This window comes from Mauremys mutica, chromosome 3, assembly GCF_020497125.1.
Source record: "Mauremys mutica isolate MM-2020 ecotype Southern chromosome 3, ASM2049712v1, whole genome shotgun sequence".
Taxonomy (NCBI): Eukaryota; Metazoa; Chordata; order Testudines; family Geoemydidae; genus Mauremys; species Mauremys mutica.
Genome location: NC_059074.1, coordinates 146102513 through 146117183, shown reverse-complemented (window position 1 = coordinate 146117183; position 14671 = coordinate 146102513). Strand labels below are relative to the sequence as shown.

Genomic DNA, 14671 nt, shown 5'->3' with positions numbered 1-14671 from the left:
TTAAGATTTGCTGGGCCCCAGGGCCGAAGCCCAAGCCCCACTGCCCAGGACCGAAGCCAAAGCCGGAGGGCTTCAGCGCTGGGCAGCGGGGCTCAGGTTGCAGGCCCCTACCTGGGGCTGAAGCCCTTGAGCTTCAGCTTTAGCACCCCTTCACAGAGCAGTGAGGCTCAGGCTTTGCCCCCCCCCCAACCTGGGGCAGTGGGACTTGGGCAGGCTCAGGCTTTGGTCCCCCATCCTGGGGTTGTGAAGTAATTTTTGTTGTCAGAGGGGAGTCGCGGTGCAATGAAGTTTGAGAACCCCTGGGTTAGGGGAATTGAGTCACTAGGCCATGTCTATACTATGGGAACTACAGCAGCACAGCAATGGAAAGGATTGGTCTATCGCTGTAGGAACTACTCCACCTCCCCAGGCAGCAGTAGCTAGGTCAACAGAAGCATTCTTCCCTCAACCTGGCTGTCTACACTGGGGATTAGGTTGGCATAGATACAGTATTCAGGGGTGTGTGGATTTTTCAGACCCTTGAGCACAGTAAATATGTCCATTCTAAAGTGGATCCGCTACAGCCCTGTGCCATGCTTCTGTAATATTATAGTGTGGAATCTTCCAACATGCACAGAAGCGTTTTTTCCCTTGATGTAGTTAATCCATCTTTTCAAGGGTATGTGTACACTACAGCAGTACAGCTGCAGAGCCGTAGCTGTGCCACTTTAGCATAATCATGGCATTGTAATGTAGACACTTACTACAGCAGTGGAACAGGATTTTCCATCACTGTAGTAAATCCAGCCCCTGAGAGACAGTAGCCAGTTTGATGGAATAATTCTTCCATTGACCTAGCTGCATCTACAGTGGGCACTACAGTGAATTGACCTAACTGTGTCACACAGCATTAAATTTTTCACAGCCCTGAGCCATGTGGTGAGGGTGATCTAAGTTTTGAATGTAGACTAGGCCTCTATTAGTGGAAAACCCAGGAGTGCAGAGAGCCATGCAAGTGTAGAAAGGGTCAGGGGCAGGAGGAGTTCCCATCAAGAGTTGGAACTCTAGGAGGAGTCTTATCTACTAGTTTATATGTATGCAGAGCTATGTGTTTGTCCATAGTGACGGAAAGCGTAGACCATGGATTGGCTCTCTATGTTATGGATGTATTTTTCTCATACTTAGTAGCTGGCAGACTCCATGTCACCATAACATCATTCTCTAAGATAGGGTTACACCACCTACGAGTCATTTTTCTCACTCTTCTAGGACTATGCTATTTCTACTCACTGTGTGGTTACATTTAAACAGCTCAATCTGTGAAACACTGGGGTAGATTCTCCACTGACTTGTGCCTTGTGTAGGCATTTAAATCTATGCAAAGTGCATGTAAAATGCTGCTAAATCAGAATAATATTGTTTTACATCCACTTTGCGCAGGTGGATGGCAGTGGGAAAATTAGTCCAAGGATCAGGTACAATGTCTTAATTGACTCTTGATGCTCCTGAAAGAAGCTTTGTCCCCTGCTTGAGTCAGGGAACTTTACAGTTTTCCCTACTTCAACTAAATGTGTAAAATAGATATGGAAAGATTTCATCTCCATTATGTCCGGATCACTGAATGAAGCAGCACAATGGAAAACGCCTGAGTGACACACTACCATGGAACTGTTGATCATTTGAGATGAGGGGACAGCATTTGGGCTGGATAAATTGAAGCTGAGGCTGTGGCTTGGATCTCTCTATCTGGGCTGTAACAGTCCTCTTCACAGCTATAGTATTTGTAAAATTTATTAACATTTCTTTCCTGCCATACTATCAGGTTAGAAAAACAGTACCAGGAATTCTAATTCTACTCCTCTCACTTTTCCTCATAATGCTAGGGTACACATCTCCATTCAAAAGGAAGATCAAACTCCTTTCTCAACACACTGTTACAGCACTACCATCTCCTAGCTCTCCATTTAGAAATCTGTACCATGCTTATAAGGATTGTTTGGTCTTCAGTACCCTTCCAATTACTCTTTCTCCTGGTAGATGTTGGATTTCAGGAACTTAATTCTGAAATAACAGTTGGAACTTTTTCAGTTTTTCTGATGTTGCTTCTTTATTGGAATCATATCCATACATACTGTATAACTAGGGCAGGAACATTATGAAGCCCTTTCCTGTTTCTTATATCAGTGTAATAAACTCTCCATTTTCAAAGAGGTTTATGCCACTTGCTATGGAATTGCTTTCCCAGTTTTCTGAACTGAGATCACAAGCTCATTTTACATAACCACTGAACAGCCATCAACTGACTACAACTTTAAGGTACAATAGTTTGGATTTGAATCTGGAGATAAAAAGTTCCAGAACTATTTACCAAAACCAAAGAATCCAATTCTCATCTCTTGTATTTGTAACCTAGGATACTGATCACTGTTTAAAATGTACCAGGAATCAGTAAAACTATCTGGAATCACCATAAAATTACTTGTCCTTTCTTCGCTTTTTGTATCTATAGAACCTGAGCATATTGTCCATGTCAGTCCTGAAGACTCACATATTGATAACTGCATTTATGTATCATGCATATTTTGAGTGACACTTCAAATGGAATCAGATAGTCAAAATGAGTTATTTAGTCACACACTTAATTGTCTGTTATGTCATGTCACAGTTTTACCCTAACATTCAGTTGACTTAAATATTCATAAAAATTAGTATTGGGAGCCCTGTTTTAAGATTATCTTCCTTCCTGTCTCCTCAGCACATCCGTCTCTCTCTGTTTTAATATGTCCTCCTGTAATGCTGTTGGGTTTTTGTTTATTTTATTTGTGAGTTGGTTTTTGTTTTGTTTATAATAAAAGGTGGTAGTCAAGGATTAGGCTTTTCCCCCCCCCGGATTCTGCTGAAAAAGTTGCGTTGTTCAAAGACCACTAGTAAAATTACTTTCCTCAATAAGTTACAGCACTGCATTTAGTTTAAACTGGAATTTTTCCAAAATCAAACTGACAGATTCTTAAAGTTGGTCTAGTTAATAGAATAAAAAAGAAAAGTTGTTGAGAATTCCATAATTAAAACAATGCCAAGCAAGTACTAGAAGTTTGGTAGATTGGGGGGCAGGGGAAATATATTTGCATGATTTGTTGATACAATTTTCAGTAATTTCTGCTTGTAGTTTCCAGTGGTAATGTAGTACAACTGACTTTTCTGAATGGTAATAATTGGTAAATGTTCTTCATTGTGGTTGGATGACTGTTTTAATTCCTGCCTTCTCTCCGCCCCCCTGCACTCCCCATTAGATTGTCATAATTGAGCTCCCAGGGGAACTTCAGAAACAACGAACCATAGCAAGGAACTGAAAATCCTCCAATGACTTCATATAAATTACACATTTTACTTAATTTGGTATTAGCTTCACTGACCTCCTAACCACCCGTGAATTGATTTGAACACTTTATTAGTTGTCCTCTGATTATTATTCATGTAGAGCAGTGGTTCTCAACTTATTTACCATCGTGGGCTACATATGCAGCTCTCCGTGTGTTATGTAGGCTGCATCCAAGCAATACATGTACTACCTGTATGTCCCTGAGGATATCACATGGACTGCAACTATGTGCTGATTGACATGCGCAAGCGGGCCACAGGCTGAGAACCACTGTTTGAGAAAATGCTCTACATTATTGTGGCTTATTAGCTTCATTATACTCTTCGTTTTGCTACAGATTTCAAGTCTGATCCATCAACCCTGTTTCCCCTATGTACTTTGAGATCACTGAAGATTGCTTGAGCTTTATATGTCTTGGGTTCCTCAACCCCTAGATGCAGGAGTTTTTGTCCTCATTTAAGTCACTACTGTCCATTGCCTCTAGATAAGTAATTAATGCTCCAACAAGACTCTTGGAGCACTGTGTGTAGTAGATACACATAAATACTTTAGAATCTTGATTTCCATTAAAATTAAAGAGACAGTGGATGTCCAAATACCTTAGGCAGCTTTAATAATCTCAGCCTACAGGTCTTAACAGAAAAGCCTTCAGTTGTTTTTGTTTATCTAAATCCCTTATTGCAGGATTTCTCAAGCTTTTGGAGCTGATGAATCTTGGGGGGGGATTATGAAACATTCCATAATCTGTCCAGACTTCCACTAAACGTAAGCAGGTAAATATTTGTAATAACAGTATTAAAATAGCAAACAGTTATGAAGTATCATTAAACACTACAAAATATTAAAGACATTCACAATTCAGTATGGTGGGGAAGCTGGTCTTGCTGAAGAAAGATGTTCCTCAGGAGGTTGAATTAGGGAAATACACAGTTTAGTAATTTTTGATCAACAGTTTGTATATTTTGGTTTTTTAATCACCACGATCAAGGGAAGACCTACTCACAGCCATACAAGGATGAAAACTTGCAGGGTTCTGGATCTAAAACTGGGTAGTTCTTCAGAGAAAGCAAATTGTCTGAGTGCCTTGGTAGAGGAAATCAGCTGCAGTCTTGCCACTGGGAAAATCTCTTGGCTTTGTCTAACAGTGGCTCAGTCAATTCAGCTATTTGGCATCTTATGCAAGTTGGTGATCAATCTCTTTACCCCTCTTAACGTCATCACTTGTTGTATGTCCTGGTATTACATCTTCAATAAAACCATCAGAAACATACCTCAAACACACTGGGGGTTAGATTCACAAGTGGGACTTGGTTGTTTAACTGCCGGTTGAAGTGCCTAAGTCCAACATTTCAGCATCACAGGCATTCTTAAAATTAGGTGCCTGAGTTTCCACCACTGAAGTCCTGAGGCACCTACATTTTGGTGGCATGCATGTACACAGCTGTCTAAATCACCCTCATCTGGGAGGTGAGACACCTGGGTTCAAGTCCCTACTCTGCCTGAGAAATGACTGGTGCTTAAGCCAGGTTAAACTCCAAGAGAGAGGTATATGGTTGTGAATCCCAGGTGGAGATAGGTACCTCCCTCTAGCCTGAACTAAGGCACCTAACTCCCTTTGAGGGGCACGGTGTGTGGCCTACTGCTCTCCTCAGCATTTCCTTTTAGCTAGCTTAAGCATTTCATCATCATTCAGCATGCTGGTATTTGTGCATGCAGTGAATTCCGCTAAGTAGCAGGGTGCCCAAGTTGCAGTATCTAAGTTCCCCTTGTGAATCTAGCCCTGGAAGCTTTGCAGGACCAGGGACACCAGTTGACTCAGCAAATTGAATTGTTTTGTGGTGACTTTTCCTGAGTATTGAAGTGTTGTTTGACAGAGGCACTATTTTCACAAGTCTCCTCACTTCCTAAAATCAAGGGGGAAAAATATGGGTCATGCAGGATGCCCTGAAGAACAACAAACTTGGCTATTGTTGATCAAGGAAAAGGAGCAAAATCCAAACAGAAGGGTCTGTAGTGAATGATGGTGTATCAGCAGCCCTCTCTCATTTATACCAATAGGGCTCCTGCTCTCCTGATCCACTGATTTCATTTGTATCCGCATCTTAAAATAAGCCCAGAAATCTAATTGTGAGGAGACAAAGACGTGAATTACAGTTGCAGGGTCCACATGTGAAAGAAGTGGTTCTAACCTTTTGGTGGGCCACAGCTAGAAAGAAGCCAATCTGGCTCTCACTACTACTTGCTTGTCTAGCAGCAGCTGAGAGTCTAACCAGCCCTATGGCTTGCATACCCGGTCAACAAATGGCAGTAGCATCCCTCAGTCAGAGGTGCTGGTATTATCCTTACCATATCTTCCAGTTGCTTCACCCAATCAGCCATCACCACCCCAGTCTTATTTGGCCTTCAACCAAGTCTCCCAATACTGAATAATGCAATTGACTGCTGAGGCTCAGTCAGCTCAGATGGAGATATAAAGCTGACATGGGTGCCAATATGATACAACATGGTGGAATTTCTGTTTTTTCCGTTTGTGTTTTTTTAAAACCTAGAAGATTACACACAAAAAACTGTTATAAAATGTTAAGGTTGCAAAGTCAAACACTCAAAAGTTAGGACATACCGAAATTAGGTTGCCTCTGCAACCTCAATTCAGCATATAAATTATAATACAGTCTTTAATAACATGATCACATAATATTTTTTCACAGGATCCCCAACTCATTTAGGAAGAACTGAAAATATTAGTACATACGTCAGCAGTTCTCAACCCGCAGGCCACGCGCAGCCCAATTAGCACACATCTGAGGCCCAGCTGTGTGCTAAAGGCCGCATGGCAAGGTCTGGGTGCTGTGCTGCCCAGCGTGGCAGGGTCCAGGTTACCCAGCAGGGGCAGGGCTGCCACCCGGCCCCCCAGAATCTGGAGCTACCACCTGGCCCTGCAAGGTCCAGGGCTGACACCTGTCCCCACACAGTCCAGGATCTGGGGTTTGGGGTCGGCGTCGGGGCTGCTGGCCCTGCTGCACGGCTGGGTCCAGGGTTGGGGAATCTACCTAATTTTCTTCTTTGAGAGGGTTATTTCCCTAGTGGATAGGGGAGAAGCAAGAAACATGACATATCTTGATTTTAGTGAGGATTTTGACATAGCCCCAAGTGACATTCTCATAAGCAAACTAGGGAAATGTGGTCTAGATGAAATCATTATAAGGTGGGTGCACAACTAGTTGTGCAAGACCTTACTCAAAGACTAGTTATCTCTGGTTTTCTGTCAAATTGGTAGGCTATGTCTAGGGATCCCTGCAGGGGGGTCACTCCTGGGTCTGGTACTATTCAATATTTTCATTAATGACTAGGATAATGGAGTGGAAAGAATAAAATTTGTGGATGATAGCAAGCTGGGAGGCATCACAAGCACTTTGGAGGACAGAATTAGAATTTAAAATGATCTTGTGAAATTGATTTTTGAAATCACCAAGTTGAAATTCAAGAGAGACAAGAACTTAACTTCAGAAGGAAAAATCAAATGTGCAACTTCAAAATGGAGAATAATTCGCTCAGTCGTAGTATTGCTGAAAAGGATCTGGGAGTTTTAGTGTATCACAAATTGAATATAAGTCAACAACGTGATGCAGTTGTGAAAAAGGCTAATATTCTAAGGTGTATTAACAGAAGTGTCATATGTAAAACATGGGAGGTAACTGTCCTGCTCTACTTGGCAGTAGTGAGGCCTCAACTGCAGTACTGTGTCAAGTCTGAGCACCCCGCTTTAGGAAAGGTGTGGATAAATGAGAGAGAGTCCAAAGGAGAGCAACAAAAATGATAAAAGGTTAGAATAGTGGCTCTCAACCTTTCTGGCCTATACCACTTACAGGAGTCTGATTTGTCTTGTGTACCCCCAAGTTCACTTAAAAACTACTTGTTTACAAAATCAGACATAAAAATGCAAAAGTGTCACAGTACACTATTACTGAAAAATTGCTTACTTTCTCATTTTTACAATATAACTATAAATCAACTGGAATATAAATATTGTACTTACATTTCAGAGTATAGTATATAGAGCAGTATAAACAAGTCATTATCTGTATGAAATTTTAGTTTGTACTGACCTTGCTAGTACTTTTTATGTTGCCTGTTATAAAACTAGGCAAATATCTAGATGAGTTGATTTATCCCCTGGAAGACCTCTGCATACCTCCTTGGATACGCATACCTCTGGTTGAGAACCACTGGTTTAGAAAACTTTACCTATGAGGAAAGATTAAAAAACTGGGCATATTTAGTCTTGAGAAAAGAAAATGGTGGTGGGGGGTTGATAATAATCCTCATATATGTTAAGGCCTATTATAGAAAGGATGGTGATCAATTGTTGATTATATTCACTAATGGCAGGAAGAGAAGTAATGGGCTTAATCTGGAGTCAGGGAGATTGAGACCATGTCTGCACTATAGAGTTAGGTCAACTTAAGTTACATCGATGGTTATAAACCACTGTAATTATATTGCTTATGTATGTTCATACAGTGCTTCTTGTGTCGGCAGATTGTGTCCACAGTTGGTGCTCTAGTACTGACAGAGAGAGCAGTGCATCCTGGGTAGCTAGCCCACTGTGCAAATTGCCACTGTCTCCTGCTAGGAGTTCTGGGAACAGATCGCAATGCATCATGGGGATGGGATCACCACTGGATGATGCAGTTTTCTCCATCCCATAATTCCAAGGGCTTTGGACTGCATTGTGCACGGTTTTCCACTGCCCCTGTAAACTTTATGCCTGCCATCTGTGCTTGAAAGCATGGATCCTGCCATGCTCCCCACTCTTGTGATAAGCATTATGAACACAACACAGCTGATCCTGCAGTATTTGGTGACCTGCAAATCTGAACAAGAATATGTGGTGCCTATTCTGCTGTATGGAAAGAAACAATTCAAGATTGATGATGGCATTCACGGAGCAGCTGCACATGGTGGACTGTCTCTATTGGGCTCAGGAAACAAGCATCGAGTGCTGGGATCAGATTGTGATACAGGTATGGGATGAGGAGAGATGGCAGAATTTTCATATGTGCAAAGCCACCTTTCTTGAACTCCCTGTGGAGCTCATCTTCACCCTTTGGTGCAGACACCAAAATGAGAGCTGCCTTCATGGTGGAAAGTGTGTGGCGATCACTGTGTGGAAACTGGCACTCCAGACTGCTACCACCTACTGGTCAGTCATGAATCAGTTTGGAGTTGGGAAGTCCACCATGGGGTTGCAGTGATGGAAGTTTGCAGGGCCATTAATTGCCTCCTGCTACGAAGGACTTTGACTCTGTGTATTGTGCAGGAAATAGTGAATGGCTTTGCGGCAATAAGATTCCCTAACTGTGGCAGAGCAATAGTTGGCACGCGTACCCCAATTTTGGCCCCAGACCATCTTGCAATGGAGTACATCAACAGGCAGGGCTACTTCCGTATAGTATTGCAGATGCTGGTTGATCACTGGGGTTGTTTCACTGACATCAACGCAGGGTAGTCAGGGAAGGTCCATAACACACGCAGCTTCAGGAACACTGCCCTGTATAGAAAACTGCTTGCAGGATCTTTCTTTCCAGACCAGATGATTCCAATGGGGGATGTGGAAATTCCCATATTGATCCTGGGAGACTCAACCTATCCCTTACTCATGTGGCTTCTGAAGCCATACACTGGAAACCCTGACAGCAGCAAGGAGTGCTTCAACAACAGACTCAGCAGGTGTAGAATGACCATAGAATGTGTGTTTGGCAGATTAAAGGGTCGCTGGCGGTGCCTTTTAGGCAGGTTAGGCCCCATTGAGGAAAATATTTTCATGGTCATAACAGCCTGCTGTGCTTTGCATAACATTTGTAAAGCCAAGGGGGAAAACTTTCCCCAGGGGTGGAGCATTGAGATGGATCACCTGGTGGCTGATTTTGAGCAGCCAGACACCAGGACTATTAGAAGAATTTAATTGGGGGAAGGGGAGGCTATTTGAATCAGGGAGATTTGAAGCAGCATTTTGACAATGAGCCCCAGTAATGTGTTTTTCTGTAATGAAAAACCACTTGCCACACTGAATGACCCCTGTAATGATTCCTACCTGAGTCCTAATTGTGGTCTGCAAATGTGATGGCTGCCACTCTGCATGAATTTCTGTTGCAACCACCTGTGTAGGTAACAAAAAAAAGTCACTGTCTTTGTAAGACTACATTTTTATTAAATAGCAATACAAAGATTAACATTTCTTACAAGGGAAATGACAGTGAGCACCACTCTCTGAAGTGAGGATTTCACCACTGCGTGTAAGTCCCACTGTTATGGAAAAATGCTCCTGGGGTGGCGTGCAGGGGGTATTGTGATGGGCTGAGAACATGAGAGGAATGTGTGAGTAGTTTGGGGAGGGCAAGGAAGGCAGTTCTGTATGGGCTGCAGTGGGAGTCTGCAGCACAATCAAGGACCTCAGCATCTCTATTTGGTCCTCTGTGAGCTTTATCATCCTCTCCTAGTCCTCTGTTACCCACTTCTGCCCATCTCCTTTCCTGGATATCCATTTCTAGTTTTTCATTTGTCTCTCTCCATGACCTGTGCTCACTATCGGCTTGGTCTGACAATTGCAGGACTTCGTGAAACATGTCCTCCTCAGGGCCAGTGCAACCACTAGGCAAACAAGGCAGCCGCTTAGGGTGCCAAGTGGCTGGGGACACCAAAAAGCATGCTATGGGGAGTTGGTGGAGTGGAGGTGAGCTGGGGCAGGGGGAGGGCTGCCTGCAGCAAGTAACAGGGGGGCATGCAGGGGAACCGCTCCCTGCCCCAGCTCACCTCCACTCCGCCTTCTCCCCTGAGCACGCTGCCCCCACTATAATTCTCCTCCCCTTCCAGGCTTGCCGTGCCAAACAGCTGATTGGCTCCACAAGCCTGGGAGGTGGGAGAAGTGGAGCGGCGCTGGCGTGCACAGGGGAGAAGGCAAAGCAGAGGTGAGCTGGGGCGGGGAGCTGCCGCGGGGGGGCGCGCCGCAGGGGAGAGGGGGGAGCGGGGAACTGCTGCAGGGCTGGGAGCTACCGCAGGGGGGCATTCCTGGGCAAGGGGGGTGGGGAGCTGCCACAGGGGGGGCCCCGCAGGGCTGGGAGTTGCCCCAGGGGGGCTCCCCAGCCCTTCCCCATGGCCCCCACCCCCACTCCCCTGAAGACTGCAGCCAGGCCTGACCATGTACTCGCTGCATGGTAAGTGGAGCAACCCAGCCCCAGCCTGGTCTGCTCCCCTGGCTCCCAGCCGCGCCACTGGCGAGTGCTGGGGGGCGGTCCCCCTCTCCCTCCTCCCCCCAAGCCTGGGAACCAGAGGAGCATAGCAGGCTGGGGCCCCAGGCCTCTGTGGGGGACAGGGGGGCTGGCTACTTCCTGCAGGAAGTGGAGTGACCCAGCTCCAGCCTGCTCTGCTCCTCTGGCTCGGGGGGGGGGGGGACTTCCCCCCCGCACTCACCAGTGGCATGGCTGGGAGCCAGGGGAGCAGAACAGGCTGGGGCCAGGTCACTCCACTTCCCACAGGAAATGGCTAATCCCCGTCCCCCATGGATGCCTGGGACCAGCCCTCCCCCCTCCGGAGGAGGCCTGGGGCGGGGCCCCACACAGGCCTCCTGCGGAAGGGCTGCAGAGGGCACCAAAATAGCTAGGGATGGCCCTGGCTCCCTGGGCAGGAGTTGGGGCGCAAGGTGGAAGTTTCGCCTAGGGCGCAAAATATCCTTGCACCGGCCCTCATCCTCCTTACTCCTCCTTGTGTGTCTCCTACTCTGACGGAGGTAGTCTGCCGATATGTAGGAGCTGGCCCTCAGGGGACATCTGCAAAAGCAAAAGAAACAATACACAGTCAGTATTGTGTGTTCACTCAGTCTTGAATCATAAAAGTTTCATCCACCTCTTTCTCAGCTTCCCTTGGCAACCACGGTCAGAGCACTGAATATGGTGCATTCCACCTGGGGGTGGGAGGTGGGGTGCAAGACAGGACAAAAGGTCTGGGTGATTTCGGAAGGGGATCAATACAAGCACCTAGGGACAGTATTCTGAATAGTGGCACCGTTTTCCACAGCCAGGGTGATCAAAGCTGAAATCACACTGAGGGTAACTGAAGATACAAGGGTGCATCTCCTGCAATCGTGTGTGTTCAGACAGGGTCTGTATGCTGCTTGCCTGCGTGCTGCTTTGGTACCTGCAGAAGTAATTGCAGATTAGCACAGCAAAGTTTACTACAATGTGGGAAGAAACAAAGCAACTCTGCCAAGGAACCTTTGGCAGAGAATTGCAGAGTATCTGCAGAAAAGGTTCCTAGAGCTCTCTATGGAGGATTAACAAACTTTTCCGCAGGGCTCACTCTTCATAGCTGCACAGAGGAATGCGAAGCAGATGCAAACAATACCTAGTGTCATTAATTCTGATCCCTTCTCCCATGTGCACCATGTAACAAAATAAAGGACATCTCTAACTCGTAACCTTGCACTATCAAAACAAAATGAGTACTTACTGGAGCTTCCCTGTCCTGCTTTAGGCACAGCCGAGCTGGACTGTTGGGATTGGCTAGACCCCACCAGAGTCAAAAAAGAGGTCGTCGCTCACCATGCCACTGGAGTCCCACATCCTCCTCCAAATCGTCCATCATTTTGTCCTCAGAGTTGACGCTGCTGGCTGCTGCCTCCAGTCCTCTGAAGTATCCATGGGGCTCTTGGCAGTGGAGGCAGGGTCGCCACCGAGGATGATGTGCAGCTCCTTGTAGAAGCAGCATGTTTTTGGCGCTGCACCAGAGCGACAGTTGGCTAATTAAAGATTGGCTACATGCCAAATGTGAAGTTGGCAACATTTCTGTTTAACTTAACCCAAAGTAGTATATATTTTTCTGCTATAATGAAATATTATTTACCTTGGAAGAAGTTTTAACTTGTTTTAGTGTTCAAAAATTGCCAGTGGGACCTGCATTTTCTCAGTACTAATATGTTGTCTGACTCTCAAAAGCATGACTTCCTATAAATTATTTTTAAAATGTTGAAAAACATTTTCTCTTTTTTGTAATGAGAGGTAGTGATTAGACTATCTCTGATATGTTGCAGATTTCATAAACTTGCAGGCACCAGTTAATCCTCAGTCATGCTGGGAAGATTGAAGTGGGATACATTGGTTTCTTGCTTGTAACTGTCTCAGAATGTAGTTCAGAGTTCATCATATATATGTATTTTAACATATTCAAGGATAGGTGTAATGATAACAATCCCAGAAAGTTGGAGTAACATTGCTCGTTCTCCAGCTCTTCTTGAGTATGTCATCTTCTCTCCTGGGTTAGCTGAGACATCTTGCAGTTGCTTCTTGGGAGCTCCATAAGAAAACTTTCTGGCTCAGCAAAGAGCAAACTCTGTCCTGTCATCATAGTTTTTAGAAGATACCTTGGAAATGGTGGAGGTTCTCAGGGAGTTATGGCAATTGGACCCATTTGCCTACAGTCTCCTTAGGCTACCAGAAGGCGTCTTGAATCTCCCACAAACCGCTGATTCAGCTGCATTCTCTAAGATACCAAGAGTGCACTGCAGTGCATTCTTATTCCCATTTTGCACAGGAGTAGAAGACTATGCAATAAACAATGCACTGGAGAACGAGGCTCTAAGTATGTAAATTATTCCAATTTAAATCCCCTTACAAACTCCTACATTCCCTAGGCAAAATTCTGCCCAGTGAAGTCAATACCCAAACTCTTATTGCTTTCAAGTATGCAACCCTCCCTTATACCCCCTTACTGACACATACAACTGACACATCACCTTTCACTTGGGCCCCATAAATAAAACTATATTAGGAAATAATGTATTAATCCTATGTCTACCACTAATTTATTTTCTGTCTACCCGGCACTGACAATACTGTGATCCTAAGAGTAGGGAAAGAATTCATCCCATCCTCTGTATACATACACATGTGAGAGGTAGACTTAGAGCATTGTTGTAGTCTCAACTGGATTGTCAACTGTATGAATTAAAAGGAGACGAAGGGTAAAGCAATTCTTACTTGATCCACATCTAATCTTGAGTATCTGGCTTGAAATCCTATATTGTGTGTCCAGTGCCTCACTACACTGTAATTTGAATCTCCCACCAGAGTAGAGAAGAGTGGTTCCATAAGAACCTGTTATGACTCTCACCCTTTGTTAACTGCCTCCCCTCAAATGCATAGACCCTAATTGGGATTATGGTGTGGATCCTTATGAGATGATTAAAGGGCAAACATAGGAAGACCCTTCTGAGACAGGCAGATCAACAGAGGCCATCATTATCAGAGCCCTGAACTCCTTGCGTCTGGAAATCCTTCCCACCCAGCACAAAACTGACCTGTCTATGTGAGGCACTCCATGTCTTAGGCAGCCTTCCCCCCTGCACAAAGCTGTCCTGGAGCTGGTGAACCAGGAATGGAGCCTCATGGACAGATGCTTGGCTAAGCATAAGGCCTTTGGATATAAATACCTTGACTTCTCCATGGCGGCAGATGAGGCATTGTGTCTTGAATTAGGTATCAATGTCTTCCAGGTATACCTGTGTATGAGAAATATACTCTCCCTACAGAAGCTTGGTCTTCCAGTGCCACTATCATCCACAACCTTTCTGATAACCTGATATGTATCTCAACAAGCATATGCTAATTGTAGCCATTACCCTCCACGCTGCCGCTCATTGAATTTTTATGGCAAGGGCCCTTCAACCATATTTGAGTATTATTGCTGAAGTGGTGGCAACCAATCTGAGTGAAGAGCATACCACTATTCAGTTCTGGGAGGAGTCCTCCAAGGCTTGCTTCTAAAATGGATAATCCTGCCCTAGATTAGGATAGGTCAGGCAAAGGAGGTGTGCCAGTAGTACCCTTTTGAATGAGACCTCCAGGAAATGGCTCCTTCCTATCACCCCCTTCTACAATTGTCTTGATTATACTGGATTTCTCAGATCTTCTCTACCAGAGTTCTGTTTACTTTATGAACTCCATCATCCTTTCATTCTCACCTGTTTTTTGCAGGGTTTCCTCTGGAGATGGCATCATATAATTCTCAGGGTCAGTGACAGTCCACCCCCTACATGCAAAGTTGTGGCATACTATTTCTAATTGAAACCTACCTAAAGCTATCTCTTCAAATGCCTACTTTGGTCAGCTTATTTAGATTTCTTGCTACTGGAGCATCGTTACATGTAAGCTCCTGTATAATCCATTCTCCAGTCACTTCTGCTTACAGAAATACTTTCAAAGGTGTGGACATGAATTCTCACACATACTTTACTTAGGCCTCTCTAACTAAGAGACACTG

At 44.8% G+C, this 14671-nt stretch overlaps 1 long non-coding RNA gene across 1 annotated transcript; it reads left to right on the top strand.

The window, feature by feature from the left end:
• The first annotated feature begins 4063 nt into the window (after window positions 1-4063).
• Window positions 4064-11963, top strand: LOC123365875. The gene is made up of 3 exons (XR_006577806.1): window positions 4064-4131; window positions 7898-8382; window positions 11888-11963. It is a non-coding gene; the product is annotated as an uncharacterized LOC123365875 (long non-coding RNA).
• Window positions 11964-14671: the final 2708 nt, after the last annotated feature.